The sequence below is a fragment of the Hypomesus nipponensis genome, chromosome 12, assembly GCF_054491055.1.
Source record: "Hypomesus nipponensis isolate SF chromosome 12, ASM5449105v1, whole genome shotgun sequence".
Taxonomy (NCBI): Eukaryota; Metazoa; Chordata; class Actinopteri; order Osmeriformes; family Osmeridae; genus Hypomesus; species Hypomesus nipponensis.
In genome coordinates, this window is record NC_140372.1 from 1,809,909 (window position 1) to 1,822,500 (window position 12,592).

The 12,592-nt window shown below is 56.2% G+C and overlaps 1 pseudogene across 1 annotated transcript in view; it reads right to left on the minus strand.

The window, feature by feature from the left end:
* LOC146260619 (bromodomain adjacent to zinc finger domain protein 2B-like) overlaps positions 1 to 12,592 on the minus strand; it is a 74,199-nt pseudogene that overhangs the window by 1,733 nt on the left and 59,874 nt on the right. Inside the window, exons 21-37 of the transcript XR_014724816.1 lie at positions 12,131 to 12,196; positions 11,361 to 11,501; positions 10,216 to 10,470; positions 9,808 to 10,031; positions 9,308 to 9,382; positions 8,918 to 9,152; positions 8,716 to 8,778; positions 8,240 to 8,384; positions 7,372 to 8,134; positions 6,897 to 7,152; positions 6,566 to 6,721; positions 6,226 to 6,386; positions 5,788 to 6,095; positions 2,603 to 2,738; positions 1,382 to 1,528; positions 454 to 778; positions 167 to 310 (exon numbers count right to left, since the gene is read on the minus strand). The product of XR_014724816.1 is annotated as a bromodomain adjacent to zinc finger domain protein 2B-like (transcript). The remainder of the gene's footprint in view (positions 1 to 166; positions 311 to 453; positions 779 to 1,381; positions 1,529 to 2,602; positions 2,739 to 5,787; positions 6,096 to 6,225; positions 6,387 to 6,565; positions 6,722 to 6,896; positions 7,153 to 7,371; positions 8,135 to 8,239; positions 8,385 to 8,715; positions 8,779 to 8,917; positions 9,153 to 9,307; positions 9,383 to 9,807; positions 10,032 to 10,215; positions 10,471 to 11,360; positions 11,502 to 12,130; positions 12,197 to 12,592) is intronic.

Sequence of the window (12,592 nt, forward strand, 5' to 3'; positions counted from 1 at the left end):
CAAACATCTCAGTATTCTACAAAGAAACAGCTCTTGGGCATATTTGACCACAATTATTGACTATCAATTGACTATGAATATCGATCAACTTGGAGTTCTAGAGATCCACGTGTGTCTTTGATGAGACTCTGAATGACTTCAGAGTCATGTTAGGATGAACACTCACTGGCTGCTGACCAGCTTCTCCCGGATGGTGGAGAAGTCCATGGGCTTCTTGATGACCTTCCTGTAGCCCAGGACGGACTTGAGGTTGACAGGGGTCAGGAAGGGCCAGGCATCCTGGTGTCGCTCCAGCTCAGCCAGGAGCACTCTGGAACACACACACGCACACACACACAGGGAGTTAGAGATGGTACCAGGAGAAATTAACACATCACATGAAGAAATCAAACATCCCAGCTCTGTCATCCAGCATAACCCACACACAGAACGCCCTTCCACATTCCTCTTTACCTGCACAAGCCCAGATCTCTGTTATTGTCTCTTGCTGTCTTGGCCCTCTTCACACACACAGGGCTCTCCTGATTGGGCAGCTGCTGAGGCGTGGGCGGGATCTCCTCTGACTTCCTTTTCTTGTTGGGCTCCTTGGCTCCTTTCCTGGGGGTGCTGCTGGCGCTGGGGGGGTCGTCCTCTGAGCCCTCGCCGTTCCCTGTCTGCTTCCCAACGTTCTTCTTTACCTCTCCACCTTTCTTCCCCCTCCCCCTCCTCCCCCTCCTCCTCCCCCTCCCAGCATTGGCCTGTTTGGAGCCTTCTTGCTTTTAGGAATTGGACCGCTCGCCTGAGAAGAAACAGTGCGATTGTCAGTAAAAAAACACTGCACCTTTTTCTTTCCTTTCCAAAAACGTTGAGAAGGAAGATTCTGAGGGCCTCATGTACGTCCATTTGCAAACATAGCGTTATTAACGCCATGGCCAACCCGCAGATTGCACACGCTGTGATACTTCAGTTTACGTCGTATTTACAAAACCTGCAGGTCATCAGGTAAACAGCGCCTTTCTCTGCCCACTATACCGTACATTGCGAGCATTTAAACGCGCAATTGAATGGGCCTCCTTCTCTTTATGGGAAACTCCCACTTTCCCCTTGACCCTCCCGTGAATGCATATGCATGACACGGAAAAGTGCAATTTGCCAGTTTCAGTTCCCGCGACAGGCAGTCTGCGTTTTACCTCAGTGCGGCATGTTTGTACATACCTCGCCATGTTTTTACGCGCAAATTGCGAAACAAATACGCCTGAAGAGGACGCAAAAGCGTTAGTACATGAGGCCCAGAGTGAGGAACAGAAAGCCACTGCAAGTGGCATGTTTACCCAGAGCTGTGTACTGTGTATATATGCATATGGAAGTGATGCTCCTGGTGCAAAGGGACTGGAGAGGGTACCTTGGAGATGCAAGCAGGACAGTACCAGTCCCCCTCGGGGATGCAGGTGATCTTGGGCTTGTGACAGTAGGTGTGACAGCCTTTGTCACATCCGTCACACAGCAGGAGCAGATCTTCATTGTCTCCCTTCCTGCAGATCTGACAGTACTGCACAAACAACCACACCTTTAACCCTCCAAACACACAGCTGTCAGAGAACATGGATAACCAAACATTGGGATCTGGGATTTATATTGTATATTGTGGATGTTACATCATAACAATTACATCCCTTTGTGTGTTAGATAGTGGGAAACCTTTATCCAAAGTGACATATTGTACAGGGGAAATTTGAACCTGCAACCTCTTGATCTGCAGTCAAATACTCTACCCACAGAGCTATACCTACTCAAATCCTATACCCCAGAGCTATACCCATCCCCATGCTCTACCACTGAGCTATTTCCATCCCCATGCTCTACCACTGAGCTGTACCCATCCCCATGCTCTACCACTGAGCTATACCCATCCCCATGCTCTACCACTGAGCTATACCCATCCCCATGCTCTACCACTGAGCTATACCCATCCCCATGCTCTACCACTGAGCTATACCCATCTCCATGCTCTACCACTGAGCTATTTCCATCCCCATGCTCTACCACTGAGCTGTACCCATCCCCATGCTCTACCACTGAGCTATACCCATCCCCATGCTCTACCACTGAGCTATACCCATCCCCATGCTCTACCACTGAGCTATACCCATCCCCATGCTCTACCACTGAGCTATACCCATCCCCATGCTCTACCACTGAGCTATACCCATCCCCATGCTCTACCCCAGAGCTGCAGCCATCCCCATGCTCTACCACTGAGCTATACCCATCCCCATGCTCTACCACTGAGCTATACCCATCCCCATGCTCTACCACTGAGCTATACCCATCCCCATGCTCTACCACTGAGCTATACCCATCCCCATGCTCTACCACTGAGCTATACCCATCCCCATGCTCTACCACTGAGCTATACCCATCCCCATGCTCTACCCCAGAGCTGCAGCCATCCCCAGGCTCTACCACTGAGCTATACCCATCCCCATGCTCTACCCCAGAGCTGCAGCCATCCCCATGCTCTACCCCAGAGCTGCAGCCATCCCCATGCTCTACCACTGAGCTATACCCATCCCCATGCTCTACCCCAGAGCTGCAGCCATCCCTGGGTCTGAGGGGCACCTACCACTTTCATGATGGATCTCTCCCAGGCGATTGACTTCTGCAGCTGCTGGATGCACATGGCCAGCTGTGCGGCGCTGCGGACCTCAGCCAGGGCCCTCCTCCACACCTTCATCCCATGAGCCACCTCCTCCTCGCCCCTGAGGAGCAACATGACATCAGGATGAGCACAGCCTCGGGGGCGTTCACACACACACGCACGCAAGCGCTGTCATGCAGACACAGCTATAAACACACGTGCACACACACGTTGCCTCCCACACCGCTTCACAAACAGCACTAAGGTCCAGCAGGACACAAACACATGAGGGAGGCTGGAGCACAGGCTGGAGGAGGAGGGAGAGAGAGGAGGAGGGAGAGGAGGGAGAGGGAGAGGAGGAGGAGGGAGAGAGAGGAGGAGGGAGAGAGAGGAGGAGGGAGAGAGAGGAGGAGGGAGAGAGAGGAGGAGGGAGAGAGAGGAGGAGGGAGAGAGAGGAGGAGGGAGAGAGAGGAGGAGGGAGAGAGAGGAGGAGGGAGAGGAGGAAGGAGAGAGAGGAGGAGGGAGAGAGAGAGGAGGAGGGAGAGGAGGAAGGAGAGGAGGAGGAGGGAGAGAGAGGAGGAGGGAGAGGAGGAAGGAGAGGAGGAGGAGGGAGAGAGAGGAGGAGGGAGAGGAGGAAGGAGAGGAGGAGGAGGGAGAGAGAGAGGAGGAGGGGGAGAGGAGGAAGGAGAGGAGGAGGAGGGAGAGAGAGGAGGAGGGAGAGGAGGAAGGAGAGAGAGGAGGAGGGAGAGGAGGAGGAGGGAGAGGAGGAGGGAGAGAGAGGAGGAGGGAGAGAGAGGAGGAGGGAGAGAGAGGAGGGAGAGAGAGAGAGGAGGAGGGAGAGAGAGGAGGAGGGAGAGGAGGAAGGAGAGAGAGGAGGAGGGAGAGGAGGAGGAGGGAGAGGAGGAGGGAGAGAGAGGAGGAGGGAGAGAGAGGAGGAGGGAGAGAGAGGAGGAGGGAGAGAGAGGAGGAGGGAGAGAGAGGAGGAGGGAGAGGAGGAAGGAGAGGGAGGAGGAGGGAGAGAGAGGAGGAGGGAGAGGAGGAAGGAGAGAGAGGAGGAGGGAGAGGAGGAGGAGGGAGAGGAGGAGGGAGAGAGAGGAGGAGGGAGAGAGGAGGAGGGAGAGGACCGAAGGAGGAGGTAGAATCAGGAGGGAGAGGAGGAGGAGGGAGACGGAGCAGGGAGAGAGAGGAGGAGGGAGAGAGAGGAGGAGGGACAGAGAGGAGGAGGGAGAGAGAGGAGGATCCGACTAGATAGACTGATGATGTAGGGTACGAATCAACGAGGATGATGATGATGGATATAGGATGATGATCCTACACTCTATGAACTATATATACTGAATATGTATACTATGCTACTCTAGGATACTAATCCATGGATATACATGAACGATGTATATAGATGATGGACCGTATAGATACGGATCATGATAGACCAGACGACCTATATATATATGTATGTATCATGACGGACACCATGATGGATATTAGATAGATGACTGTATAGTATACGGATATGTATAGTAGTACTGATGATCTATAGATACACGATGATGGATAGAAAATACTGGATATATATGGAGACTACTGTATACACCATGATTAGATATATACTACCTGATATATGACTGATCTATATATAGAATACCTATGATGACTAATGTACTATATATATACTATGATGGATAGTACTGTACCATTCGGTATACTATCATACCCCTATATAATATCATGACTATAGAGTATTACAGGACCTATGGATATACTATGTACGACCTATATATACGGAACCACCTATAGTAGAATGCAGATGGAGGGTGCCAAACCAGACATATGACGGAACGCACCTATAGATGATGTATGGAGATCCGACGAACTCATACAGGAGAATCGATGGATACTATGATGATGGTATACGACGATGGATATAGATGTAGTGCACCAGATATACTACTAAATATACTGACGACTATAGTACACGGATGCACGAGGAGGACCTAATACCACCGGAATATGCACGTACTATAGATACCAACAGGACTGATAATAGAGGTAGGACTAGACATAGACGGGATGGACCTATACTGATAGGATGGACCTATAGAGGACGACGAGGTATACGATCAACTAGAGGATGAAGGAGGGAGGAGGTAGAGAGGAAGGACCTATACGGAGGAAGGATAGAGACGAGGAGGGATAGGACGAGGAGGGAGAGCAGGACTATAGAGAGGAGGAGGGACCTAGAGAGAGGAGCAGGGAGAGAGAGGATGATGGAGATATATAGAGGAGGAGGGATAGGAGGAGGGATACTATGAGGAGGGAGAGAGAGGAAGACCTGATAGAGAGGAGCAGGGATAGGAGAGGAGGAGGGAGAGGAAGAGGAGGGAGAGGAAATCAACGAGAGGAGGAGGAGGGAGAGGAAGAGGGAGAGGAGGAGGAGGGAGAGGAGGAGGAGGGAGAGAGAGGAGGAGGGAGAGAGAGGAGGGAGAGGAGGAGGAGGGAGAGGAGGAGGAGGAGGGAGAGAGAGGAGGAGGGAGAGGAGGGAGAGGGAGAGAGGAGGAGGGAAGAGAGGAAGAGGGAGAGGAGGGAGAGGGAGAGGAGGGAGGAGGGAGAGGAGGAGGGAGAGCAGGAGGGAGAGAGAGGCGGAGGGAGAGGAGGATGGAGAGAGAGGAGGAGAGAGAGGAGGAGAGAGAGGAGGAGGAGGGAAAGGAGGAGGAGGGAGAGGAGGAGAGAGAGGAGGAGGGAGAGAGAGGAGGAGGGAGAGGAGGGAGAGAGAGGAGGAGGGAGAGAGAGGAGAAGAGAGAGGAGGAGGAGGGAGAGGAGGAGATAGAGAGAGAGGAGGAGGGAGGGAGAGGAGGAGGAGGGAGAGGAGGAGGAGGGAGGGGGTGCGGGTGTTGTAGGGCTAGCAGGGTGTGGAAGGCGGGGCCATGTGGAAGGCGGAGTCGTGTGGAGGATCACCAAAGTCACTGATGCAGAAGTGATGCAACGTGCAGACGACCAGAGAACAGCCGGACGACAAAACAAAACAGGAAACAGGAAACAAGATGCAACTCCCCCAAAAAAACGAAACCAAAAAAACGAAACAAAAAAAATAGTTTTTCCTGCGACGTAGGAAAGCATTCAGAATGTTTAAAAAAGCGTAGGATGGGGGTTGTGTCCCAGCGGTGACCTACCCTTCCCTGTCTGCATGAGAGGACGGGGCCGGGGCTGGTACAGTGACCGTGCCAACATTATCCACCCTGATCTGGATGGTAGTGCCTAGAGGGCTCCTCAGGTACCTTCGCTCTACGTTGCGCTCCAGATCGGCCAGCCTTGTCACCGCTATGTCCAAGGGGTTATCTGCATGCCGCGCCAGCGCGCCCTTCTCCACCCGCTCCTCCACCTGGTCCCGGTCAGAGGGAGGAGTCGTCTTGGAGAGAGGCTTGTGCTCGTGGTAGATCAGGTCCTCTCGCTCTGACTGAGGTTCAGGGTACATCCAGCCCTGGGGGGGGGCGGACGTTTTCAGGTTAAATGTGGGCTGTTTTCATGAGGCTTCTGAAGCACTGTGTCTCTAGATGGATCATGTTTGGTGTGTGTGTAAGAACGTGTGTGTGTGTGTGTGTGTGGCCTACCTTGATCTGCAGGCTGGCGGTGGTGACCTTCCTCTCCAGCTCCTCCACCTGCTGCAGCACAGCTATATCCATCTCCATGGCCTGCTCCTCCACACACCAGCCCCGCACAGACTCCACGCTCACCTGGCTCTCCTCCAGGTCACTCAGCTCGATCATCGCCACTGCAGGGTCAGGGGTCAGAGGTCACGAGTCACACACCCTCACACAGGCAGACAGACAGACAGACAGACAGACAGGCAGACAGACAGACAGACAGACAGACAGACAGACAGGCAGACAGGCAGGCAGACAGACAGACACAGACCGATAGGCAGACAGGCAGGCAGACAGGCAGACTCACCGTCTCTGTGCTTGGTGCAGACCTGTGGGATAAGCTCCAGGTACTTCTGCATCTGTCTCTGCAGGCCTCTCTCCCGGATGCCCCGGCTGTGCAGGGACCTGGTCAGACCCCGAAGCTGCTCCATGTCCGACACCCTCCACCAGCCACTCAGCATGTCTGCATACGCACACACACACACACTTAGAAACACCTTTCGACATTTCATCATATACTCATTTAACATGCAGAGTTTACCATCACCCCTAGCCATCAACTCAATGACTAATCCAGATACTGAAACTGATTTCCCCCCCCGACCACCCCGCCCCCCCAGACCACCCCGCCCCCTCACCCTCAGGGATGGGCTGTGGTAGGGGGTGGTCAAGGGACTTGGGCATCTGCAGGGCAGGGGAGGACACCGAGGGGGGCTCCGAAGGGGGCTGCTCGCTGGGGGGCTCTGAGGGGGGTGACTGGGCCAGGCTGGGGGCCCCGGTGCCCCCCCCCTCCAGAGAGGGGCCTGGCAGGGGGCTGCTGCAAAACGGCATGCTGGGACTCAACAGCCCCCCGGGCCAGAACGGCAGGCCCAACATCTGACCCCCGGACTTACCCTGAGAGAGAGAGAGAGAGAGAGAGAGATGGGTTTGGAGGACAGGAGGGGAGAGAGAGAGGGATGAATGAGGGAAAGCAAGTTTAAAGAAAGATAGCCTTTTACAACATGACTCAAATAAGTCATCCATCAATCAATACAAATACATCATAAATCATAATGATAAAACTATAAATAATTCTGTGTTGAGCCCGACAGAGATTGCAGTACCCACCCCCACCTGCAGGGCGGCGAGAGGGTAGCTGATGAGGCTGGCGGGGTGGTGGGGGCTGGCGGAGGCGGAGGCTGCGGAGGGTGTGAGAGGCAGGGCGGGGGAGGCAGGGGGGGACCGGGGCCTGGCGGGGGCAGAGGTGGCCAGGGGGCCGGGGTGGGGGGGCCTGGGCTGAGGAGTGATGAGGGAGGTCTGGTCGCAGGGGGAGCGAGGGAGGAGGGTGAACCAGTGTCCACTGCGCTCCGTCAGGACTCTGAGGAGCTGGTCACTGGGGAGGTACTGGAGCTGGGGGGGGGAGGGGGCTTCCCCTGGGTGCCCAGCCCCCCGAGGGGGGGCAGGAGTGAGCATGATGGGGGCAAAGAGGTGGGGGGGGCTGGCATGGCGTCGTTGGTGGGGGGGGCAGCAGAGGGGCTAGCCGGTAGATCGGGCTGAGGGGAGGCAGTTGCCGTGGCGACGAGAGGTGGGGCCCCAGGGGTGCCGTTGTGTGTTGGTCGGGGGTCACCGTCCTGGATTGGGGTTTCCGCTAGCGTGGTGCCCAGTTGGTGGCCGCAGCAAGTTAACTCGTTCTTCTCCTCCTCCTCCTCTTCCTCCTCCTCCTCCTTCTCTTCCTCTGAGGCAGGTGTGCTGGCGTTCTGGTTGCCGTGGCAGCAGACCTCCTGCGGGGCGATGGAGGGCTCCTCCTTCTGCACCTCCTCCTCCACAGGCTCCTCCTTCACCTGCACTTCCTCCGCCCTCCTCCTTCTCTTCCTCTCCTCCTCCAGCTCTTCCGGAGCTGAGGGGGTCAAACACACAATGAGTATCTGCATCTACGAGTATCATGGTTGTTATTTATACAACCCTGCCAACCCCATTCCCTCCCTCCGCCTGCCCCCCTCACCTTCTCCGCTCTCCATGGCCTCTATGAAGACCCCCCCGCAGTGCGGTAGCACCCAGTAGCGACGGCGGTAGCGGTCCTGGCCGTACATGCTGGAGCGGAGGGAATGGGAAGCCTCGTACAGCTTCCTCCGCAGCTGGTGGTGTTGCTGGGAAATCACGGGGCACAACGTCAACAACAAACACAATCACACCGCACAGTGTTGAGAGGGGGTGAGGCAGAGGGGTGAGGTAGAGTGGGTGAGGCAGAGGGGTGAGGCAGAGGGGTGAGGTAGAGGGGGGAGGTAGAGGGGTGAGGCAGAGGGGGTGAGGTAGAGGGGGTGAGGTAGAGGGGGGAGGTAGAGGGGGTGAGTTAGAGGGGGTGAGGTAGAGGGGGTGAGGTAGAGGGGGTGAGGTAGAGGGGGTGAGGCAGAGGGGTGAGGTAGAGGGGGTGAGGTAGAGTGGGTGTGAGTGGGTAATCATTTGTATTACAGGACCCACCTTCGCTAACTTCTCTATCTGCTTCTCCAGCTCCTCAACACTGGTGGCCTGGTCTCCTTCATCCTAGAGCAACACAAGGTCACAAGGTCACAGGGTCACAGGGTCACAGGTTCACAGGGTCATATATCCAGCACATATCTAGACCACATCCAGCACGGATGTAGAACACACATTCAGCCTGGAGGTCATTGTCACATCCTACCTCGTCACATGTTTCCACTTTTTTGCATTTCTTCATCATCTCCTCCTCCTCTTCCTCCTCGTCCTCGTCCGCCTGCTCGTCGCTGTCCTCTTCCTCCTCGTCATCATCCTCGCTGTCGCCGCCCGGCTTCCTCTTGCGCTTCAGGCTGGAGGACGAGGCTCCCACAGCCTGGGTGTCCTCCACGCCCACGCTGGCCTCCCTCCTCCCTGTCCGCTTGGCATGGATGGCTCTTAGCCTGGCAGACACACACACACACAGATATATACACACACAGACAATTGCAAACATACACACACAAAAACATAGAAGTAAGAACAACACGAACATACAAACACACACTCGCTAGCAGAGTGTCAACAGTCACACCCGGTGATGTAAACACAGACTTACTTCTTCAGCTTGCTCTCCATGATCCACTTTTCCTTCCTCATGTTGGTCATCTGGTCCAGGTTCTTGTCTATTTCACTGCAGACCGGAAATATACAGAGATTCATCACTAAGCCATCAGAACTAAGTCATCGTTAAGCCATCAGAACTAAGTCATCGTTAAGCCATCAGAACTAAGTCATCATTAAGCCATCAGAACTAAGTCATGGTTAGGTCATCAGAACTAAGTCATCAGAACTAAGTCATCATTAAGCCATCAGAACTAAGTCATGGTTAGGTCATCAGAACTAAGTCATCATAACTAAGCCATCATTAAGCCATCAGAACTAAGTCATGGTTAGGTCATCAGAACTAAGTCATCATTAAGTCATCAGAACTAAGTCATCATTAAGCCATCAGAAGTCATGGTGAGGTCATCAGAACTAAGTCATCATTAAGCCATCAGAAGTCATGGTGAGGTCATCAGGCTGGTCGGCCATCAGCCCTGGTCCCTCCGTGCGTACCTGACCACGCCCCTGCTGCAGGCCAGCTCGTTGACCAGGAAGCCCAGGATGGAGGCCTTCTGGGCGGGCGTGTGGGCCTGGAAGGCCCTGGTCTTCAGGCTCAGGGCCAGCTCAGCCAGCTCTGTCTGGCCACAGTGAGCAGCCATGTACATCTGGAGAACCTCCGACACGTTGTCCCGGTTGATGCCCACGTTGGTCAGGTGGTCCCCAAGCATGGTCTTAGTCTGGGGGAGGGTGGGAGGGGGGTTTCAAGGAAGTTAGTGTTTAAAAAAAAAAAAAGTTTTATACCCACCCCACCATACTCTCTCTATCCCCCATACCCACCCACCCTCCCTCCCTCCCTCCCTCCCTCCCTCCTTCCCCCTCCCTCCCTCCCCTCCCTCCTTCCCTCCCTCCCTCCCTCCTCACCTTGTGTCCAGGAGGAAGGCCCGGGTCACACACGGCCAGGGAGAGCATGCGGACCAGCAGGTCCTGGACGTGGCCCATGCTGTCGCCCACGTTCAGCAGCCCCTCCTGCAGCATGCTCAGCGTGGGCACGTCGCTCGCCACGTCCAGCCCCAGCACCCGGCCAAACCCCCGCAGGAACTGCATCAGCATCAGACACTGGGACACAGCCCGGCCAGGCAGGATGAGGCCTGGGATACGAGAGAAGTCTGGGAGAGGCTGGGGGAGGGAGGAGGAGGGGAGAGGAGGGGAGTGAGGAGAGGGAGGATGGGGGAGAGGGGGAGGGGAGGGAGGAGGGAGGGAGGGAGGATGGGGGAGAGGGGGAGGGGAGGGAGGAGGGAGGGAGGGAGGATGGGGGGAGAAGAGGAGTGAGGAGAGGGAGGGGGGGATAGGGAGGAGGGGGAGGGGAGGGAGGAGGAGGGGAGAGGAGGGGAGTGAGGAGAGGGAGGATGGGGGGAGAGGGGGAGGGGAGGGAGGAGGGAGGGGAGGAGGGGAGTGAGGAGAGGGAGGATGGGGGGAGAGGGGGAGGGGAGGGAGGAGGGAGGGAGGGAGGATGGGGGGAGAGGGGGAGGGAGGAGAGGGGGGAGAGGGGGAGGGGAGGAGAGGGGGAGGGAGGGAGGGAGGAGGGGGAGGGAGGAGAGGGGGGAGAGGGGGAGGGAGGAGAGGGGGAGGGAGGAGGGGGAGGGGGGAGGGAGGAGAGGGGGAGGGAGGGAGGGAGGGAGGGAGGAGGGGGAGGGAGGAGAGGGGGGAGAGGGGGAGGGAGGAGAGGGGGAGGAGGGAGGATAGGGGGAGGGAGGAGAGGGGGAGGGAGGAGGGGGGAGGGGGAGGGGGAGGGAGGAGAGGGAGGGAGGAGAGGGGGAGGGGAGGGAAATACAGATGGGAAGGGTCAGAGGGAAAAGTGTTTATACTCTCACTCTGAATTTCAGTTCCGCACTCTCGTTTGACTGTAGCGCAGTAGCAGGACTCGACCACTAGATGGAGACGTTGTGTGCAAGGCGCGCTGGAGACGCACACAGTTTCCTATCAGATGCATCATACCCAGGATGTCACAACTACCACAGTGGGCAAAGGCATCTCTTCAGAGATTCATGGTTTCCCACATGGTGTACCTTGTGGTCCGCAAGGCACATATCTTCAGTGGGCCTCTTGAGCTCACGAGCGATCTCCAGCTCCAGCCTCCTGAGAGCCTGCTTCCTCTCCTTATCCTGCCTCTTCTCATCCCTCTTCACCTGCCTCAGACGCTCCCGCTCCTGGGGAGCACAGGGGGAGGGAGGGAGGGAGGGAGGGAGGCAGGCAGGGAGGCAGGGAGGCAGGGAGGGAGGGAGGGAGGGAGGGAGGGAGGGAGGGAGGGAGGGAGGGAGGGAGGGAGGGAGGGAGGGAGGGAGGGAGGGAGGGAGGGAGGGAGGGAGGGAGGGAGGGAGGGAGGGAGGGAGGGAGGGAGGGAGGGAGGGAGGGAGGGAGGGAAAGGATAAGATACTGCTGCTGGCAGGGTTGAATACAGACAAGTATGTCATTCCGTAACTTGCTGAGTGGTATTAGAATAGAGACTGGTGCTGACACTGAGGGAGCTGAGCTGCAGGCTCCTTTGCAGTCTGTTAGTGGATCAGAACTACAGGACAGAGCAGCCAGAAGAGAAACAGCAAGACAGAGAATGCATTCAGGTGGAAAGGCCTGTGGCCTAGTTGTAAGAGTGTGTGTTTGTCTGTGCACAAGAAGTTTCCCGGCTTTCAGCATGTGTGTGTGTGTGTGTGTGTGTGTGTGTGAGTGTGTGTGTGTCTGTGTGTGTGAGTGTGAGTGTGTATGTGTGAGTGTGTGTGTCTGTGAGTGAGTGTGTCTGTGTGTGTGTCTGTATGTCTGTGTGTGTGTGTGTGAGACGTACCTCTGCTTTCTTCCGAGCCTCCACTGCCTTCAAAAGCAGGACATGTTGCCTCCTCCTCTCCCTCTCCTGTTGAGGCAGAAACACACACACACACACACGCCCAGTCAGCACAGTTAGCAGGGCAGCCACAGAGATACCCCCCTCACATGACGGTCTCACATGAACACAGTTGTACAGTCACAGCAGAGGTTAAGACACAGTGTCACAGATGACAACCAGAAAGCACTGAGGAGATGCAGGTTTGATGACAGGATGTGGAGGCCGGGACAAGCAGGGGTCGGGAGTTAGAGGCAACGCAGACGGAGTCTTCTCTCTGATGCCACGGCCGATCGGGGGGGGCAGGGTGACTGCCGTCCACTGTTACGGAGGCGTTTGGCACGTGAGCAGAACTTACTACGGTTGACGGACGCGTGTGGCGCGGCGGGGCGTGTGGGGGGGGGGGGGGGCATGCTCTGTAAAAAA